Source organism: Aquila chrysaetos, chromosome 7 (assembly GCF_900496995.4).
Source record: "Aquila chrysaetos chrysaetos chromosome 7, bAquChr1.4, whole genome shotgun sequence".
Classification (NCBI taxonomy): domain Eukaryota; kingdom Metazoa; phylum Chordata; class Aves; order Accipitriformes; family Accipitridae; genus Aquila; species Aquila chrysaetos.
In genome coordinates, this window is record NC_044010.1 from 16,941,062 (window position 1) to 16,960,431 (window position 19,370).

A 19,370-nucleotide genomic window follows, 5' to 3' on the forward strand; every position below is an offset into this window, starting at 1 on the left:
GATAGTAAACTCTACATTGGGTTTGCACTAAACAGCAGTTCTCTAATATTTTATCAGGACTGAGACAATTCAGGCCATTTCCTCTGAATGATGTGCATGCAGCCCTGGCCAAGAAGTACTTTAAGCAAACCAAACAAAACAGTCCTTAAAGTTCATGGATTTGGAAGTGGGAGGAAAATTAAGAGCATCAACTTTTTAGCAGAAGTAGAACTCAATGTTTTTTTCCAGTCTCCTTGGGAAAGACAGAGGAAAGGATCTACATGCTGCCAGAAAATCAGGCAGAATTTGTTGAAAGATTTCCCAAAGTGATGCATCCATGGGAAAAGATTTTGTTGTGGAGAAATGTTTGTTTTTTTCTTTCAGAAAATGCTTTCTATCAGAGGGTGCCAGGCTGCCTTGCCCTGATGACTTCTACCAGTGAACAATAGCAGCCATAGGGAGAGACCCTGTAAAGGGGGTGAGGAAGGGAAGGGCAAGTATGGGTGCAAGCTCTTGCAGTTTGCCTTGGTGGCAAAGGGACCTGGGCCCTGCTCTGTGCAGAGGGCTGCCACCCCATTTCCACTGTACAGAGAAAGACATGCTATGGGGGAATGGCACAACAGACCCTCTCCTGTCTGAAATGCTGGTAAACTGCAGACCCCAAGGAAGCAGCGAGTGTGGCCTGTGGAGGGTAGTCTTGTTAAGGTCTGTAATGCACAGAGTCTTTCTTGAAACTGATATGCAAAAGCTTAGCATGGAGAAAGTGAACTTTGAGAGCACAGGTGGAGCTCTGAACAGGCAGGTGGAAGGCTGGGGAAATATTGCTAAGTGGATCTGAATTACTTGCACAGGAAGGTCCTGTATTGGAGCTGTTGGATAAAATCTCAACCTGGGAACCTGCCCAGGAGTTTTCATTTTAGAAGCAGTAACTAAACTGTCCTTAAGGCAGGCTGGTTTAGATTGCAGTGGTTGGACTGACTCGCAGTGGACTCGAAACCACACCATGTGGTACTGTGTCAACCTGTAAGAGATCCAAGCTATTAGCCTCCTTCATAGGTAAACAGAGACTCCTGTTGGTAGATCTTACATAGTGAAGAAGTGAAGAGGTATAATTATACTGTTGAGACTAGTGCTTCTTAACTGGCACAGCAATGTTTTTTAGATGTTTCTACAAAGATTGATTTATTCACCACTGTGTACACTTAGACTGGGGGCTATCTTTCCAAAATCCAGATTCTGTGCCTTTGAATTTAGGTCTGTACTAAAAAGGACATGACTTTTGCTATACTCTGCATGGGGTGTCGCAGTGCTGGTAATAACAAAACACAGAGCCGTTCTTGTATGTGCTTTCTCTTGTGTGGAGGCAGAGCATTAATGTGGGCGGGTAACTAGTGAGACTCTCCATAAGCACCACAGGAAACTTGCTGGTTTCATATGCTTTTCCAGTTGTGTAGGGTTTTTAATTACTATTTTTTTAAGGATTTAAATACTAGCATTGACACAACTGAATATTTTAGCCAGAAGAGTTTAGTTCACTCAGTGAATTGGTGTAAGTGTTAATGGCAAAAAAGCTTTTGTTCCAGGCCTGTGTCTGAGATCCGGGATGCAGTTATGCTGGTGAAACTTCTCTAGTGCAGATTGGGCTTTAGTTTTCTTCCTTTTCACAGTTTCAAAATACTCTACAGCTCTTGAGCATACTTTTCTCTCTACTTCAGTTTATTACTACATTACAACATGATCCCCTTTAAAAGTACCAGTATTTGGAAAAATAGGTCCTAGGACAGCCTACATAAAATCAAGTGTGTGGTGAGGAGAGCTATGGAGATGGGGGAGAGTGCATCAGATGTGAAAGTTCTGGGGAGAACTTAAGGAAGTGGAATGCCTGGGGAGGAGGAATGCTGGAGTGCCTACCCCCGCATAGTACTTGCGTGCGTCTATATCTCACGCTGCTGCTGAATCACATTGAACATATACTAATACAGTAATTTTTTTGAAGAACCAGGGTGCCAAATAGCATGTCTGTGCAGTAGAAGTCAACATTTGGGATTTTTGGGCTGTCTGAGCAAGCTGGCATGTTTACTTGGCTCTGTGTGGGCTGCTGTGGTAAGGACGGGAAGGAGGCGAGCTGGAGCAGCCGCTGCTGGGCCCAGACCAGCTGCTGGTCTGGAAATGACTTGTGCGTGGTCAGGACAGGGATCTCAGCACCACATTTTGGCAGAGAATGACTGTCTCTGTGGTCAGCTGGCATCACAGCTTGCTGATTAATTCCTGGAAGCATTTGGCCTTGGGTATATTTTTAGGGGTACAACAGTTCCAAGAAAGCTCATAGCAGCAGGACAGTGTTAAAATATGTCCAAACAGAGAAACAAGGATTTAGAATCCCTAGGAAGCTTCCTGGATCCGTCTCCTGTTGCAGACACTGTGATTACTAAATAAGGTCTTAAGCTCTCTAACACTTTGTGAACTCATCTTCATTTCTGATAGGAAAATAACAGACCCTCGCACACAACTTTTTTTCGTTTGCATAATTCCGATGTAGTTGTGACACTTGACACAGAGCACAGATGACTGTGAATGGCTTCTTAAAATTTAAGCAGATAATTCAGAATTAATTATGAAAAACAACCTTATTGTTGTCCCAGGAATTCAGTACAGACAGCAATTGTCTAACAAGATTATGCAGTATCAGCTGATCCCCAAAAGTTCTCATTGATAATGCAGCTAAAGAATCCTAAATGATAAGCCTAAGAAACTATTTCCAAACAAAATTTCAAGGGTGTTTTTTTACTGTTATTGTTCCCCCCCCCCCTTAAGAATCTACTGACGTTGGCTTTCTAAGATCTTTTAAAACATAACTTTGTGATTATGAAAGCTTTCAACGCCGTAGAGAAGTTTAGATACTACTTTATCCTAGGGATGCTTGTAGATAGTACTTCAGCTCTTTGTTTTCTGAGTAAGAAAAAAGTACGCAGTTTCAAAAGACGGTTGAGCAAAGCTGTTTTAGATTTAGATTATAATACTAACATAAAGAAGCAATAATTTTAGCAGCTGTTTTCTCCTTAAGTTGTTTGCTGAGAAAATGAAATTTGTCTTTTTATATAAGAACATTTCTTTGTAATCTTGGTGTATAGTTGCAATATTTAAAAATATTTCACAAGGACTGTTTAAAAAAAGGTGTTTGACTGTACTTGCACATGACAACATGTAATATTAATTTGGTGGTGAAGAAAAACATTAAACTGACTGTATCTAATTGCCCAAATGAGTAGAAGGCACATCAGTACTCTGAACTGCTTTAGGAGAGTTCAAAAACCTCCAGTGGATTCTCTGCAATTGTAGGCTGTCTATGGCCCCTGTAGTTTGAGAGAGATAAAGATTATAAGATGTGCTTACACATAATAACATGGTAAAAAGCAGGAGTAAAGGACAGAGGCAAATGGTTAATGTGCTGATCTTCAGAGACTGGAAGAGGCCTGGAAAAATCAAAGGCGAGCCATTGCTTCTGTATGATCTGGCTTGTTTGTTATGTATGGGAGCAGCATTGTGCTTAGCACTGTTGGAAATGCTGAATACTTTTCCCTGCATTGCTTACAGCCCAACTCTCACATGGGGAAGCCGGAGGATTTAACTATGGACTATAGCATGAGAAACTTTTTTTTTTTCCTACCAGGAGACTGGAAAAGACCAAATTACAACTTTCAAGCTCTCTGCTAAAATGCCTTTTCAGTTTTACCCTTTGAAGTTGCTGAAATTTATGAAAAAAGGCTTTTAACACTTAACAGCAATGGACTGTTGACAAGTAATGAGAAATATAGTACAGGGTCTCACACTGTATGCCCTCATGCAGGTACACAGGTATACATTGCATCGTATTTTTGCCCGTCATTACTATGTTTTCTATTTTAAGAAGTCATTATTGAAAACTACATTTCCTTAGTGCTTAAAATGAATCTCTGCTCTTTGAAGCTGAAGAATATTTTAATGTTAACCCTTCTGGAAAGGAGCAATGAACATATTTCAGGTGAGTCTCCACATCTGTATAGTCTCTTGTTTCTTTTTCTAATTTCAATTTTTCCCATTTTTAGCCATTAAATGATGACATTACATTCTGGGATTCTTTTTACCTTTTTGTTTCTTGATTCACAATCTTTAGGATGTAGCTAGGTCATATATATCAAACATATCCCCTCATAGTCCCAAGATTTAGAGGCTTTCTTAAAAAGATACAGATCTAGCTACAGGCAGTTACGCATACATAAAGAGGGTGCTCTCTGATCAGTTAACATAAGTATCTACGGCCTCAAGTAAAATTAGCAAGCATGAGGAGAAATAGCCAAATCACGAGCTGATGACAGTAATTTTATATGGCCCATCCAGCTATATTACAGCACCTTTGTGATATAATATGTAGTGTAGCAAATCCTAAAAAAGACCACTGGGCTCAATCCACTGCAGAATGTAAGGACTGTCTAAGTACATAAGTCCTGTGGGATGTGAGCTCCCTCTCCAATGCTTGAAGATTAAAGTCCTGAAGATTGTGGTGTGGTTTCTTTGGAGCATGCATTTTAAACAAACAAAAACCCATAAAACAAAACCAACCACCAAAACCCTGAAGTAAAACAAACACCCACCAGAAAAAAACAAACCAGGAGAGGGAGTTTGTGAACAGGCAGTGATATCTCAGGTAAGGGAGCCAGTGCAGCCTCTTCCTGTCTGATGTGGATGGGAACTGCTGTAACTTTATGGTCACTTATTTATACAACAGCCAGCATAAAAGCATGCTTGGTCAATCCAAAAGGGCACCCAAATAAATTTTTTTGTTTGCCTGGCACTCCGGAGTTGTGACATGATGGTTGGGAGTGGGTGGTGGCAGGGTGCGCTTTGGCTGTAGGCAGTTCACATGTATATCCTTGCATTTAGGGAGATCTATAACCTCTGTGAGTGCCCCTACTCCCTCCGGCAAGAAAACTCTGCTTCTCTGCCCTGGCTGGGGTGTTGCCTGGGGGTGGCCGCACTGTGCACTCAGGCCACTATGCACCCAGGCACTGTGAGGGATGGGGAAGAATCTGCCCTCCAGCAGTGGCATTAGTCCCTGAATGTTGTGGGTGGTTATTTGGGGTCCAGTAAGACTTTCAGCCCCTGTGAGGGTGGGAGCCCTGTTGCATCTGCTGTTAAAGCACAGCAAGCTCCAACTCCCGCTGCTCCTGCTGCTGTCTGTGCCTGGGTGCTGGTGTGCAAGGGGTGTGTGTTCCTCTCCACCGCCAAGGTACAGCCCCTGCTTAGCAGGGGGATAAATGAGCCCTCAGGGTCTGGTCAGTGACTTGCTATGTTTGGAAAAGCTGTTGGAACAGACAAAATGAATCTGGTTGCCAACATCTGAAGAAATCAAATATATTGTCTTTACTTGGAAGCTCCATCTGTTTGTAGGTGTTTAACTCTGCATTTTGGTGTTGAAAAGTTCCAACACCATTAGCTGCAGTTCCCAGGTTTGCTGTTGCTTGACCTCTACTGCAACATTTATTATCCTTTCTGATAATTCAAATGGATTGCTTTAGATCCAGGCAAGCAATCACAATATTTTCCTTCTGCAAATAGTTTATTCCAGTTGCTTTGTTCTCTTTGTTTCTGATAATGAATTTTTTTTTCATTAGGAGGCATTAGGAGCTAATTTAGGCCATGCAGCTAACTTTGTCCTAAAATCTGAGAATCTGTTGTGTTGGAAATAACATTTTATTAAGATTGCACCTTTTTTTTTTTCTTTTGATTACTCCAGTATGACCTGTTTTGACCACAATATTGACTGTCAATACTCTCAATTCACTAGAAAGTATGCAGCACTGCATGGAAGAAAACCTCACAGACATAACCATTTATTCATCCACTAATCGAAATCTGACTTTTAATTAAAAAACCAAAAAAAACCCCTATAACAAACACCATAGGAGCTTTCAGAAAATGTGATTTGAGATGGTGCTGTGGGAGGGAAAAATGCTCAAATGTACTGAAGTCCTTGCTTCCCTATTGTTTTCAGTTAGCAGTGGAAAAAATGCTGCAGACCTTTAAATGCCATGAAAGTTTCTCATATATCTCAGTTGGAGATGAGACACTGAAGAAAGAAACAAACCAAAACCAACCCTGACAAAAACAGCCCCCCCGTCCCCCCAAACGAGGAAAAAAACCCCCAACAAACCCACAACAAACCAACCCCCAAAATAAAATCTGACTGCTTCTGATAACCATTAAATATGGTACAGGGTCATTAGATTAACATTTTGTTATGATGAAAAACATTGCTCTAAGATGTGTTTCAGCTGTGTTTAATGGGATCACTAGGTTTACCCTCCTTACCAGGCTGAAATAGATAAAGATCTTAATTTAGATAAATGGGTACCTGACATGGTCTGTTTTGTTTTTTTTTTTTATATATCTGCTGCTTTTATGTTGGATTCTGACTGCTGTGATGATTAACAGATAATTACTTTTCCTGTAGTGAGCAGTGTTGAAGTTGGAGGGCAGGAAGGAAGTGTGTTCTTTTTGCAGTTGCTGCTTCTGCAGCAATATCCAGCAAGAATGATGGAGCTGGTTGTTCATATGGGTAATGCATGACAAAAGCAGCTGCCTCTGCCCAATGCAGTGAACTCAGCCACCCTTTTTGCTGGTTTGCCTCTGCCCAGTTTAGACAACTGTGTGCCTCTTCAGGCTTAAGAAATAGATGAGTTAGTTTAAACACTAGACATCGTTATTCAGTTAGAAGAAGTTGGTATCTGTACCAAAACTATTTTGGGAAGGTCCCTGTTGGATGCTGCAGCAGGGCAATGTGGATCAAGCAAGTGTGCTGGCACCTTCACGCCTCCCTGAACTGATTTCTGTCTTCTACACTAGGGCATCTCCTTGCCACCCTGGCATTCACCCTACACGCCCAGGAGCCCACACAACCCGTGATGCCCAGCAGCTGGTGCCAAGTGGGGTGGTGGGGTCCCTTCCATTCCTTTGTGACTGCAAAGGTACTAGGAGATCTTGGGTGAATCAATGACTTAAGTGTCTCTATATGTAAAATGGACATTCCAGTACTTGTGCTTCATAAATATATTAAAAACTGTCAGCTGTGTGGATAGTCCTGGAATTGAATGACTGAAGTAAGGAATAAAATGCACTTAAGCTAGAAAGTATCTAGTTCAAATAATCTGTTAGAGCCCTTTGGTCTGACTGTGGGCTAGTTTAATCAGAGCAATTTAATTTCATCAAAGGCTGCTCAGATGCTGTGGTGTGGAGTGCCACTAATGATCCCCAGAAAGTTGTGCTGCAGAGCAACCCTGAAATAAAATGATGCTCAGTATTTACAGATGTTAGCACAGTCAAATGCTTGTACGTTGCTCAAGGTAACCTTATAAATACAAGTGATTATTACAAGTTTGGGTCTCTGAAACAAATCTGCAGTGAGTAGCTGGAGCCTCAGGGGACTGCTATTAGCAGTGCTGTATTCAGGGAAGCAGCAGATCCCTCTCTCTTTCTTCTCTCATCCCCTTCTGGTGGGATAACAAAATGCAACAAAAAGGGGTTTTGTTCATCAGACATATCAGGCATTTTGAACACAAGGCGATTATTTCTCAGTCCTTTTTCCCCAGAAATTTCCTTCCAGCTAGAAAAATAGATGCACTCCAGCTGGGGCTCCTTGCCCTGTGCCACTGACAGTATCATATGTGTTTTCCCTTGTCTAGCTGAACACTTGCCAGACCAAGGCTTAAGGTCTGTTAGCCTTAATAGGTTTTAAGGAAAGAACTGTTTGTTTCTTAATAATGCAGGGGTTTTTTTTCCGCATAACGTAATTAGAAAACCCTTGCTGCCGTGATGGTTGTTACAGAATATCCGGAGGGAGGATATTGACCAGTCATCAAAGTACAAGAAGTTGGTGTCTTGGAGGGTCTTCTTTTACTAACATGTAGGAGTAGAGAAGAGGTACTTGTGACCTCTTATTCAGCTGTTGTTGTTGTTGAGTGTGCTTTCTTGAGTATCTGTGTAGGTAAGAATTGCGCCTTAGAAGGAAGCTCGGCTTCCTTCAGTGCATCATTGATGGTATTGTGCTAACAAAAGTTTGCAGTATAATTGTTGGGAGGAGATCTGTTTAGGAAATCAATAGCGGGGGCTCTTAATTTGCTTGATTCCATGGCATGACGAAGTTATTTTCCAGTCTGAAACAGATGTATTCAGTTTTTGACTGCAACTACATGTGCCACTTTCATCTTATAAGAATAAAAATAACAACAGTTATTTCTTCAGGCTTCTTCAGCTGTATGGGGTGGCTGCATTGCAAGTTGATAATAAAAATGGTGTTATAAATTGCAATGACTTATGTATGGGAAGAGGTCTTTTTAATATTCTCAGTTTACCATAGATGATGATTACTGCACTTGCACTTTAAAAGCAGTTATGTAAAACTCGCAAAAGGTGTGTCACAGGAAAGGCAATTGCCTTTGAAAAGTTTTCATAAGCTATGCTATTACATGTTTATATGTGTGGTCTCAGAGCAGGCAGGCTAAAAAGTAACTGCCTTTAAGAATGTTGCAAATGTTGCTTGGGACCCCAGGGAGAAGCAATATTTGGATCATTTATCTGTCAAAAAAAAGACTGATGAGCACAGGAACTTTCTTCTGACTACAGTAAAAATGTCAGCCTGAGCAATTCTTGCTGTTTCAGGCCTTTGCTTTTCATCTAAGAGTCTACTGCCCTTTAAGACCATTTGATCAGAACTTTAAAGGCATGTTCAAATCCTGTGTCCTGTTCAATCAGGGTATTTTTATTCCTCTGTGTATGCTACAGATGCTAGAGAATTAACAATTCAGTTGGTAGGGGGTGAGGAATCCAAATGCCTCCTTCTGGACATTGTTTTGTGCAGTTAAAAATTATGTTTTACCAGCTATAAAGAAGCTTCTAGTGCTATTGCTATAGTCATATATAGGAGAGTTGTTTGAAAAGACAACCAAGACTGCCTATATTTATTAACTTTAGCCAAAAGGCATAAAATCTACTGCTTGCTCTTCCTAAAGCTCTGTTTATGACCAGAGAAAAGCTCATAAAGATCTCCTATTCTTCATGAAACAGGATAAAGAACCTCATGTACCAATTTTCGAGAAAGCCTTTCAACATCTAGTTGACTTCCTGCGTGTCTTTAAAGGACATTTAATCTTGGTTAAATATTTAGAGCAATTGAGTATCAACCCTAGGAAATGTTATACTTAAGTATCTAAAATTGTAGTGATTTAAAAGAATTAAGTATCGTTTAATAGTATTTCCCTCATCTGCTATATTGCAAACACTGTGTCAGGGACTGTATTTATCTGTTCAATTGTATATTCAATACCTAGGCTTAATGGTGCCCCTGCTCCTCTAGGCACTACTGCAATTTTTCTACGTATACAGATGGAGTTAATGAAATAAACCTTCTCTATAAGGGAGATGTAGCCCTTCTTTCAGTACATAGAATTATAATAGTAATAATAATGATCGGTGATGGAAAATTCACATACATATAGCTTTAATTATACAGATTTTCTGAGTTTGGACATCTGGATTGCCAACGGTACATGACATTTTAATTGGTTGGCTTTTTTTTATTAACCTTTCAGATGTTTGATGATATTAGCAACAGAGTATCTATGATCAGGGAAAGAAGTTGAATATTTCCTGTCCCGCTATTTCCTTCCTCATGTACTAGAAACACAGAAACTAGTGAAGTTAAAGACATGTTTTTGGCTTTTGGTTTAGCTGCAAAGCAATGTAAAAAAAGGATAACTTAGTGCTCCAGGAGAGGTAGACTAAGTACTTTCCTTTTGCTCTAGTGGCAAAAGTGTCTTGAGGACAAGTCGAGCTCAGTCCTCTGTTTTGTACAGCTTTTAGGATATCTTTCTGTGCAATTTGACCAAATGCTCCCATTTGGCTCTTTCCCCATCCATACCAATTGGCAGCAGTGAGTTGGTTACATTTCCCCTGCCAATCTCCGTACAGTCTGCAAGTAATTTGAGCATTGAGCACTGTCCTTTAGTTCTGCAGCAGAGAACCCAGCAGCAAATCATTCCTGATGCATCTTCTGGGTAGGAGATTTGCTTTTCATGTCCAGTGCTTCTGATCCATAAGGTAAAAACCCAGCTTAAGTGCACAGAAAGATTACAGATGACCTTGTTAGCTCTTGCTTGAACTTCTTGAGGGCTTCTTTTGATGGAGAAAGTACAATGTGGGCCTTATGAGTGTAAGGGGGAATACTGAAAACACTGGCTGATTTATTAAGCCTGGAGAACCAGGTGGAAATATAATGGGCATTTAGGATGCTGAAAAGCCCTTTGAAACAAGGAGCTTACCATTAAGAATGACTTACTCTTCTTAGTGGTACTTTGCATTTATAATGTTTTTTATCTTGAAGCAATTATGATTTCACTCAGGTGTGGAACTGTAGATGAGTTTTGAAGGTGTAAGCACTTGTTTCCCAGCCAGCTGTTCAGGCAGTTAGAAGACACCTGCTCTCATAAAGCACCAGTGCTTAGGAGCCTTGATGGATGTGCAGGGTGAATTGAAATCAAATGCTGAACCTGTTAACTGATCCATTACAATTGCCCTGCCAAAAGGTGTCTCTTACAAGGAAAGGCCATCTAAGTTTAAGTGCCTTAAACTTCTAAGAACATGGATTCAGACATACCAAATCAAAATGTTCATCATGCCTTGTATAAGGCTGCAGTAATTTTCTTAGTTGCTAGTGCAACAAGAAAACAGAGTACAAATAACTTAAACACAATTTAGCTGGTCAGCAGCTGTAAACGTCTCTCCAAGTAAAGCCAGTGGAAAAATTCTTTGACTAAGTACTCCTTGATGTGTTTAAGGCTAATAAGACAGAAGGATGTCCTTGGGTTTTCTTGTACCCAAAGCAGAGGTAGAGGTTGAAGGTCTCTTACATAAAAAGATGTAACTCAAGAGTGTATCCATGAAGAATAATTTTTGTAAGATTTCTCTCCAGCTCTTATTTTCTCTAGCAAGAAAATTAATTTTCCAGAAACAAGATTGTGGCTGAAAATAACTGTGCTTTGAAGGGCCACATTCTCTTCCTTGCCAAGTTAGCTTAGTGCTTAACTAGAAAGTCAATCCCTTTTCCATTTCAGATGGCTGAAGCTAAACTGTGACACACATTTGTTTTCAGTGCTGTTGGCAAGAGGTATTGTTTGAAAGCAGTGGGACCAGAAAAGAGCTTTTCTGCCAAGGGTGGCAGATGACCCAGCACCAGATGAGGCATCACCAGTGTTGTGCTGGGGCAGGTTATCCATGCCACATGCTTGCATAAAGGCCACAAAGGGATCTGGCATTATCCTTAGCGCACCTGGCACCTCAGCAAGCAAACTACGCACATGAAGTTGAGGAAAGAAAATTGGAGCAATCCGTGTAGTTGGTAGGCTGTCTTAAAACACATTTAACACTGGCAGCTTCCTCTTTTAGGCTGATCTTTACGTCCATGTTTTACACTGAGTAAGCTTGTCTTTCTTGGCAGAAGTGGATGAAGGATTAAAAGTAACATAAAGCACTTTTTTTCTGTCAGAGAAAGTTATCCCTTGTCTTAAGGTCCTCATAGTGGAGAAAAATCCACAGTTAATATTTATTCTAACATAGTGGTACCTTGCTTGAGTGTATGGACAAAATAAAACCTAGGTGGGTCTGTCTTTGCACTAATGATGCTAAATACAATGGACTTGGGGACTGGGAAACTCAGCTGGTTCCCAAAGCGACCACTCTGTGTTCCCTCTGGGAAATTCCCATTTAAAAGCTGGAGACAAATGGCCCTAGCAGCCACCCATGTTATAAATCCCAAAGGGGCAAGCTTCAGCTGGCACCCTGTCTCCTTGTCTGCACTGGTCAAAAGGATTAAATGTAATCACTCAGGAAGTGGGTGGGAATGACAGCCGCCTCATGCACCTCTAACATGGCTGGAGGTGGTGTATGTCCTCCTATTGCTTCTTCATCTGTGAACTGTGGTGTCGTGGTTTCAGCACAGCCGGTAACGAAGCACCATGCAGCCGTGCGCTCACTCCCCCCTGCCCCAGCCATGGTGGGATGAGGAGAAGATATAAAGGCAGGCTCGTGGGCCGAGACAAGGACAGGGAGGGATCACTCACCACTTAGGGTCACAGGCAGAAGACAGGCTCGACTTGGGGAAGAGACTAAATCAATTTAATTTACTACCAATCAAATCAAAACAAGGATATCAGGAAGTAAAACCAAACCTCAGAACACCTTCCCCCCAGCCCTCCCTCCTTCCCGCCTCAAGCCCACTCCCGGCTCTCTCTGCCTCCTCCCCCCGGCGGCGCAGGGGAACAGGGGATGGGGGTTGGGGTCAGCTCCCCACACCTTGTCTCTGCCGCTCCTTCCTTCCTCCTCAGGGGAGGAGGACTCCTCACCCGTCCCCTGCTCCACCGTCATGTCCCTCCCGCGGGAGACAGTCCTTCACCAACTTCTCCAACGTGAGTCCTTTCCGTGGGCAGCAGTTCCTCACAAACTTCCCTGGCGTGGGTCCTTTCCGCGGGCCGATCTTCAGTCACACACTGCTCCAGCGCGGGCTTTGCCATGGAGCCGCGGCCATCTTGGGGGGCCTCCGCTCCCCCGCTCCCCTCCATGGGCTGGGGGGGGACAGCCTGCCGTCCCACCACGGGCTGCAGGGGCATCCCCTCCTCCGGCGCACCTCCTCCCCTCCTTCCTCACTGACCTCGGTACCTGCAGAGGGGTTCCTCTCATGTTCCAATCCCCCACTCACTGCAGGTTCCCCTTCTTGAATCTGTTCTCCAGAGGCGCGACCACCGTCACTGGTGGGCTCGGCCTGGGCCAGAGGCGGGTCCGACTTGGAGCCAGGGAAGCTTCTGGCAGCTTCTCACGGGAGCCGTCCCTGCAGCCCCTCCCCTGCTACCAAAAAAACCTGCGCCACACAAACCAGTAACATGTGGCTTGAAAGCGCCATGGGGAATCTCAGAGGAGTGTTTCTTGTAGGAGGGCTTTCTGCTGTGTTCAAAATTAAAAAAATACCATGCTGGAGCATTAGAGAACAAGCTGGAAGTGAATTAAGACGAAACAATTAGCTACATCTGCTCTTCAGCGAGTGTTTCGGATTGAAATAGGCACCTAAGAGCATGAAGTATTCTGTCAAATTATTGAACGTAAGGGTGGCAAATGGAGAAAGTCCATTTTAGTATACATGTTTAGCCACATTAATTAGAGCAAACTGATGATTTCCTTCTGTTGGGAAATGTTGAGTCTGTACTCTCAAGACAAGAGCAGCTCTTTAGAGGGTGAACTCTAGCATGCTATTGTGTACAGGTTCCCCTTATGACTGTGCAAGATTTCGGTACCCATGTGTCATGCTCCACATTGGGAGCGTGGGGGGAAAATAATGCTTTAAAACACAAATGGTGGAATTTATTTGACTAAATGCAGCCATCTAATCCTGAATTGTCACCCTACACAGAGAAGCAGGCATCTCTAGGGCACAGTTATTCTCATCCTGAAGTAAATATTTTGGTTGAGTCAGATAAATTATGCCTGAAGGTGCTTATTTCTCCCCATTGATTATTAAGGGAGCCTAGGAAGACTAATTCAGATATAGAAATCCACAGTGTGGACCTCTAGAGGAAATGAATCCTGCCCAAGATACCAATAACAGAAAGTTGGCAGGTAGATTTCCAAGCAGAATATTTATCATGTCTATAGTGGTGTTACACAGTGGTCCAAGAAGGTTGTAGAAGTGCTTGAAAGCTATGGGGATGTCAGGGCTGCAATGATTCATCAATGAAGATAACCAACAGAGCAAGGGCATGCAAGAAGTATTTTTCAGGGTGTTTGTAGTAATGTTAATGTCGAGATCACTTCTCTTGGGGAACTTATCCCGTAGGGGTTCACTAGCTGTCCTTGTAAAAGGGAACTCAGTGGAGAGGCAATAGGGGACTGATGCTTCATCTCATTTCAGCCTGTCTGTGTAACTCCTTGCTTAAAAGGTAGGCCCTTTCCTGTAATCCTTTTGACATTAAAATTCTCCTTTTTCTTCTTTCTTCTAATTGGAAAATAGTATATGGTGCCACTTGGATTTTATCCTATTTTTAATAATCAGTTTCTCATAAACGAGAATATGGAAATCTCAGATGTGAGGTAATGGCCCAATTTATGGAACTACAGAACTTTTAGTGAGTCTACAACAACATAATTAAATTCTTTGAGATTTTATATGTTCTTAAAACGTGCCATGGACATTGGGATGTGTTGAGTGTCTGTGTCTAACAGAGCAAAGGCTGGCTATTTACCTATATTAAACTATAAAAGTATTTCTAACTTCAAGGACATGAACTTGTAAGCTGCTAAATTATATATATATATATATAATTATTTTTTTAACTCATATGTGTCTCTATAATGACAATGAATTGTGACTGCCTTATCTTGTGCAAAGAACAATGAGTTGTAGAAGGCAGAAGCATTAAAGATTGGTAGTTTAATTAGAAAGTGCCCTAAATGAAAAGTCTCAGCATTTTAATAAATGTCCTCTGGGATGAAAGAAGTTTCCCTCAAAGGAAATTGCAGCAGATGTGTGAGTATTGGGGATCACTAGGGAGACCTTGGCATTTGAAGGCAGGGAACTTTGGCTGTGCAGCATTTGCTGCTCATAATTTTGAAGTACGTGCCTATGTGCAAAGGTTGTATATACATATATAAAATTGAAGAATGTGTATATACACACAAAAAATAAAGATTAAATAAATAGGTATCTTTCCTTGTAGCACTGTGGGGGCCATAGGGTGGTAGCAGGAGAAGTTGTTGTAGGGGGCAGTGAGGAAACGACATAGTCTGAAAGGGACACCTGGAGCCAAAGATGGGACCCCTGCTGCCAGAGCTGGGCAGCCTGCACAAAAATCACCCTTTGCTACCTCCTGCATTGCTGGAGGGACTTCTGAGAGTTTATTGTACGCCATGTGCCCTCACCAAAGCAAAAACTGCAGGGATGGAGGAGAGTGGTGAATCTCTCCTCTCAGCAGCTGCTCTCCGACACCATGGCTTGGTGTTCCCAACTCATTTTCTAGCCTGCCCTTGGCCAGGTGAGGTGCAGCAAGGAGGCACTTGCTCCTTCTGCACTGCTGCCAGTACCCCCTCTGCCCACACTTTCCCCAAGACAGCATTTCACGTCAGGAAGGTCTGACAAGGCAGGCTCAGAGCCATCCTCACCATGTGGATTTCAGTTACCTCACTCTTCACACTGATGCTATTGGGAGTTATTTCCAAAAACTCTCACATTCTTCCTCCTAAGTGATATGTGAATAACTTGGAGAAGCTTCTTTGTGCCATTATTTTAAAATGGCCATTCTGAGTGATGCTGGTACAGGCTCCTCTATGGGAAGCTGGTACACAGTGCCTTTCACTCTCTTTACATGCTAGCTGATCTAATATGCTAGTACTTGCAACAGGCTTCAAGAGCTTTTGCGGCTTAATCTATATTTGAACATGTGTTTGTTCTTAGCATTTTTTAATTAAACAATCATAGAAAGTTACTTTTGGTAATGTATGCTGATAGACTGGCTTTCTGGTAGTTTCAGATCAGTTAGACTAATTTTCTTAAATCTGTGCAAAATGTATTAAATCAAGCAATGTTTTATATAATTTTATTCCTTAGTTCAGCTCAAAATATTTTATAACTTTCTCTGCAGGAAACATCCAATTGACTGGTTTAAAGTTTCTTGCCAGATTCAAGATTATATTAACCATTTTACCAGCTTAAGGGGGGATTGTTGAAGAAACATCTGCTTCAGAAAAGCTTATCAGATTTTCACCCCCTCATCATCAGATTAGTGCTGTCTTGTGCATTCAGTTGCACAATCTCAAAACGCTCTCTGACAATTTACTGCAATTTTTGGCTCATTCCTTTGACCTAGAGATTAGGATTTAAAGGTTACAACTACTAGGCTAGTGGGAAGCATTGTTTTAGTAGGAGAGACACAAATATTTCCTGCATCGTAGCAGTTTTGATAATGCTGGTAAATAAAAGATCCTTCTTCATTTTCAAGTAACACAGTGAATGCTTCTATCTGATTAGAGTCCCCAAATTGCTGCTCCATACATCTTCAAGCTCCTGCAGTGCAATGACAGCATTGTATGTGGGGAAGGGGAACTTTGTGAGTTACTTTGCAGTTATTTTGTGTTTAGAAAGGATGACTGGCAGGGATTTCTAAGACCTGTGCACCCGGAAACATAGTAAGTTTCATATTTTACAGTATCTCTACCCACCCTGCTATACCTGAGCACTGTTCCCTGCTTGAGCCTTCCTCAAACTGGTTAGTTCCTTTGCAAATGCTCTCAGAGTTGGCTGTCCTCAGGAGCCAACAATTAAGTGGGTGATGTCAAACCACACTGGGGTTGTCATGTTAATTTTCCTTATTTTTTTATATATATATATAAAACCTTGTCATATTCATTTTCTATGAATTTCCTGCTGATTTTAAGAGTTACAGGATTATGAGGGTCCTCTACGGACCTTCTTTTCCTTGGAGGACAGTCCAGGCCTCTAGAATCCAATCTGGGATACTACAGTGCAGTGTAGATGAGCAAGGATTTCTGCAATAATCATGTCAGTTCTGCAATAATGGCATTGTTTCATTAATAGAATATCAATTCTCCAATTATCTTATTCTCTCTATTTTGAATCCTATAAAACTAATTTGTACAAGAAAGCTGGTTAACATAATGCTGTGGCCTGAAGCAGTAACAGCACAACAATAAATATTTGGCTTATGTGTTTTTGTAATAAATATATAGCTGCTTTTAAAGCAGCAATTACATGACTTATTGCATTAATTTCTGTGGTAAGTATTAAAGTGTGGACAATTTCATTGATATAATGAATATAAGCTTGCATATAGCTAATGCTAAATGATGGGGAAAGGGAGATTATTGGAAAGACTTTGTGTGTGTGCATATAAAGTAAGTGACCCTTAAGGACAAATCAGGAGAGAAATTTGCTAAGCAAGCATGTTTTACTGGCTTGATAATTTTTTTTTTTTTTAATTTGCTGGACTACTGGCTTAGGCAATCCATTAGGTACCTAATGGAAATATTTAAAATAACTATTTTTAAATGACATTTTCAGTAATAAGCCAAGTAAGCCAAGTACAAATTTAGTATGTAAAACTGATAATAGAGTTCATGTAGTCCACAGCAAATTGACTATGGGCACATTTTCTGTTTCGAGAGTACATTTGTTGAAGATTGAGAGTTCACATCCTGACTGCACAGAGTTTTAGTAGCAGGACAAGATATACATGGGCCTGCTTGCAATATAGAAGTGCTAATTTTGTGCCTCAAAAAAAAAAAATCAATCTGCTTAGGGCTAGGAAGAAATTTTACCTAGGAAGCCCTATCACTTTCTCCTAAGTGCAATTTTGTTCTGGATTCCTTTCGCTGATATCATAGGGTGGTTGTGTCAGGGAAGTAAGTGCAGAAAAGCAAACTCCATGCTTACGTTTAGACCAGGTCAGTGCAGTATTTCTAAGTCTGAGCACACTGACACTATTCAGAACAAAAGTGAAATAAGGCAGAACTTGCTCATTCTCTGAAAGATTTGCAAAAGTTCCTTAACAAAAGAAACTGCATATTTTGTGTTTTGAACAAAGCATAAAGAAATGTGGGGGTTGTGTCTGACAAGTTTCAGTCTTAGAAAGAGCAAAAGTTTTAACATTTTTCTAAACAGACCTTGAAAGTCAGAATGGTTGAATCAGGCTGTTTGCCTGTCTTTTCCATGATATCCAACTTGAGGTGCAGAATGAGGAGATGCAGCTGTTTATGGTCCTTTTCAAAGGGGAATGAAGTGTTTTCACATAATGCTTTAAATATTTTTCTCTCTCTGAGGATATTAAAGTCACCATTTTGGGAAGAAAAAGAGAGAGAGAAAGAAAAAGAGAGGGGGGGGGGAGGGGGAAGATTTCCAGGTCTCTCCTGACTGCAGAGACTGCTTTACTTGCTAAAAATAACCATTACGTTTGTTCCTCGAACTCCAAAATTTGAGCAGCTTGGCTCTGCATTCAGATTATTGCAGTCTCAGCAAGCACAAGTACAAATATGGAAGCCTGCAGCATGAAGGCCAATCTCCCTACCGATGGTACTGTTGTCTATTTCTTCCCCAAATGTAAGTTCGTCAGTCCTTCATGCCTGTCAGACTCCAGTTCTCATACAGCAATTTCTTCTACGTTGTAGTAGGTGCACTGAAGAGAAGCGTTTAGAAGAGCAGAGCAAACATGAACAATGTCTTTCTGTAGCCCTTTGGGGTAAAGGTATGATTCAGAAATGGGCAAGCTGCTTATGGCATTGCAGAGCTGGCTCAGATCTCCTCTGAAGCGTGGGAAAAAGTGTGACTAATGCTGCCTCGAGGGTGAAGGGGAGGTGTAGGGGGCAGGAACTGAGCTGCACTGGAAAGTCAGAGGACTGCTGGGCTGCTGCTTTCAGGGCAGGGGCGATGGCAGCAGCTGTGCTGGGATGAGCCATGAGCTTCCTCCCTCTGTGCGGCTGGTGGTGGCAGCCAGCGCAGGGAGGTGGTGGCCGCCTTTGTTTGAAAGGGTTCTGGCAGGGATAAACCGGACATCCTTGGCAATCTGATGTCCTAGGAAAAGGGGAATACTTAAAGTTATAGATGGCTGTGCCTTGCTGTGGGTCAGAAGGAGAAGCAGGAATAGTAATGCAGATCTCTTAGCAGCATCGGTTCAGAGCTTTAACGGCCAAATGGCCAAGCAGCCAACAACTTCTATGGAGCTTAACTGAAAAGTGTCATCTTCTTATCTTGGCCGTAAAGAGTTGGGTGAATGGAAAGACAAGATACTACTGAGGAAATGGAAAACATGAAATGTGATGACTGCTTCTTGTTCATCCATTTTGTGAAATGTGTTGAGACAGTTGCCATAGAAATGCTATTCTCTGCTTGATACAATGTGCACCAGTTCCAGGAAGCCATGATGGCTGTTACAGATAGCTTTCCATAAATTTAAGTACCTCAGAGTAACGTAAGGGGAAATATATCCTTGTGTTTTCTTATAGAAGATCAAATTCTGTAAGATCTGCTTTTACTAGAAGGGGAATATGACTGAGTTGGGCATCAGCTGTTACTTATGGGCTTCAGAGTGAATGTATCTGCAGTTTGTTTTAGTGGTAAACAAAGGAAAGCATGTTTTTCAGAAAAAAATTAACTTGCATCTTTTAAGACAGTTTTGATAGACCAGAACTTGCAAATAATCTTGATTTACACTACCAGACTATAAAGTTACACAAATTAATTTGGTTCAGAAGACAGTTTTGGCTGTTTGAAACAATGTACTCCATAAGAATAAACTGCTCAGTAAGAA

At 41.6% G+C, this 19,370-nt stretch overlaps 1 protein-coding gene across 5 annotated transcripts in view; it reads right to left on the bottom strand.

Moving 5' to 3' along the window:
- Positions 1–19,370, bottom strand: part of HTR1F (5-hydroxytryptamine receptor 1F) — a 127,890-nt gene that overhangs the window by 14,225 nt on the left and 94,295 nt on the right. The window lies entirely within an intron of this gene.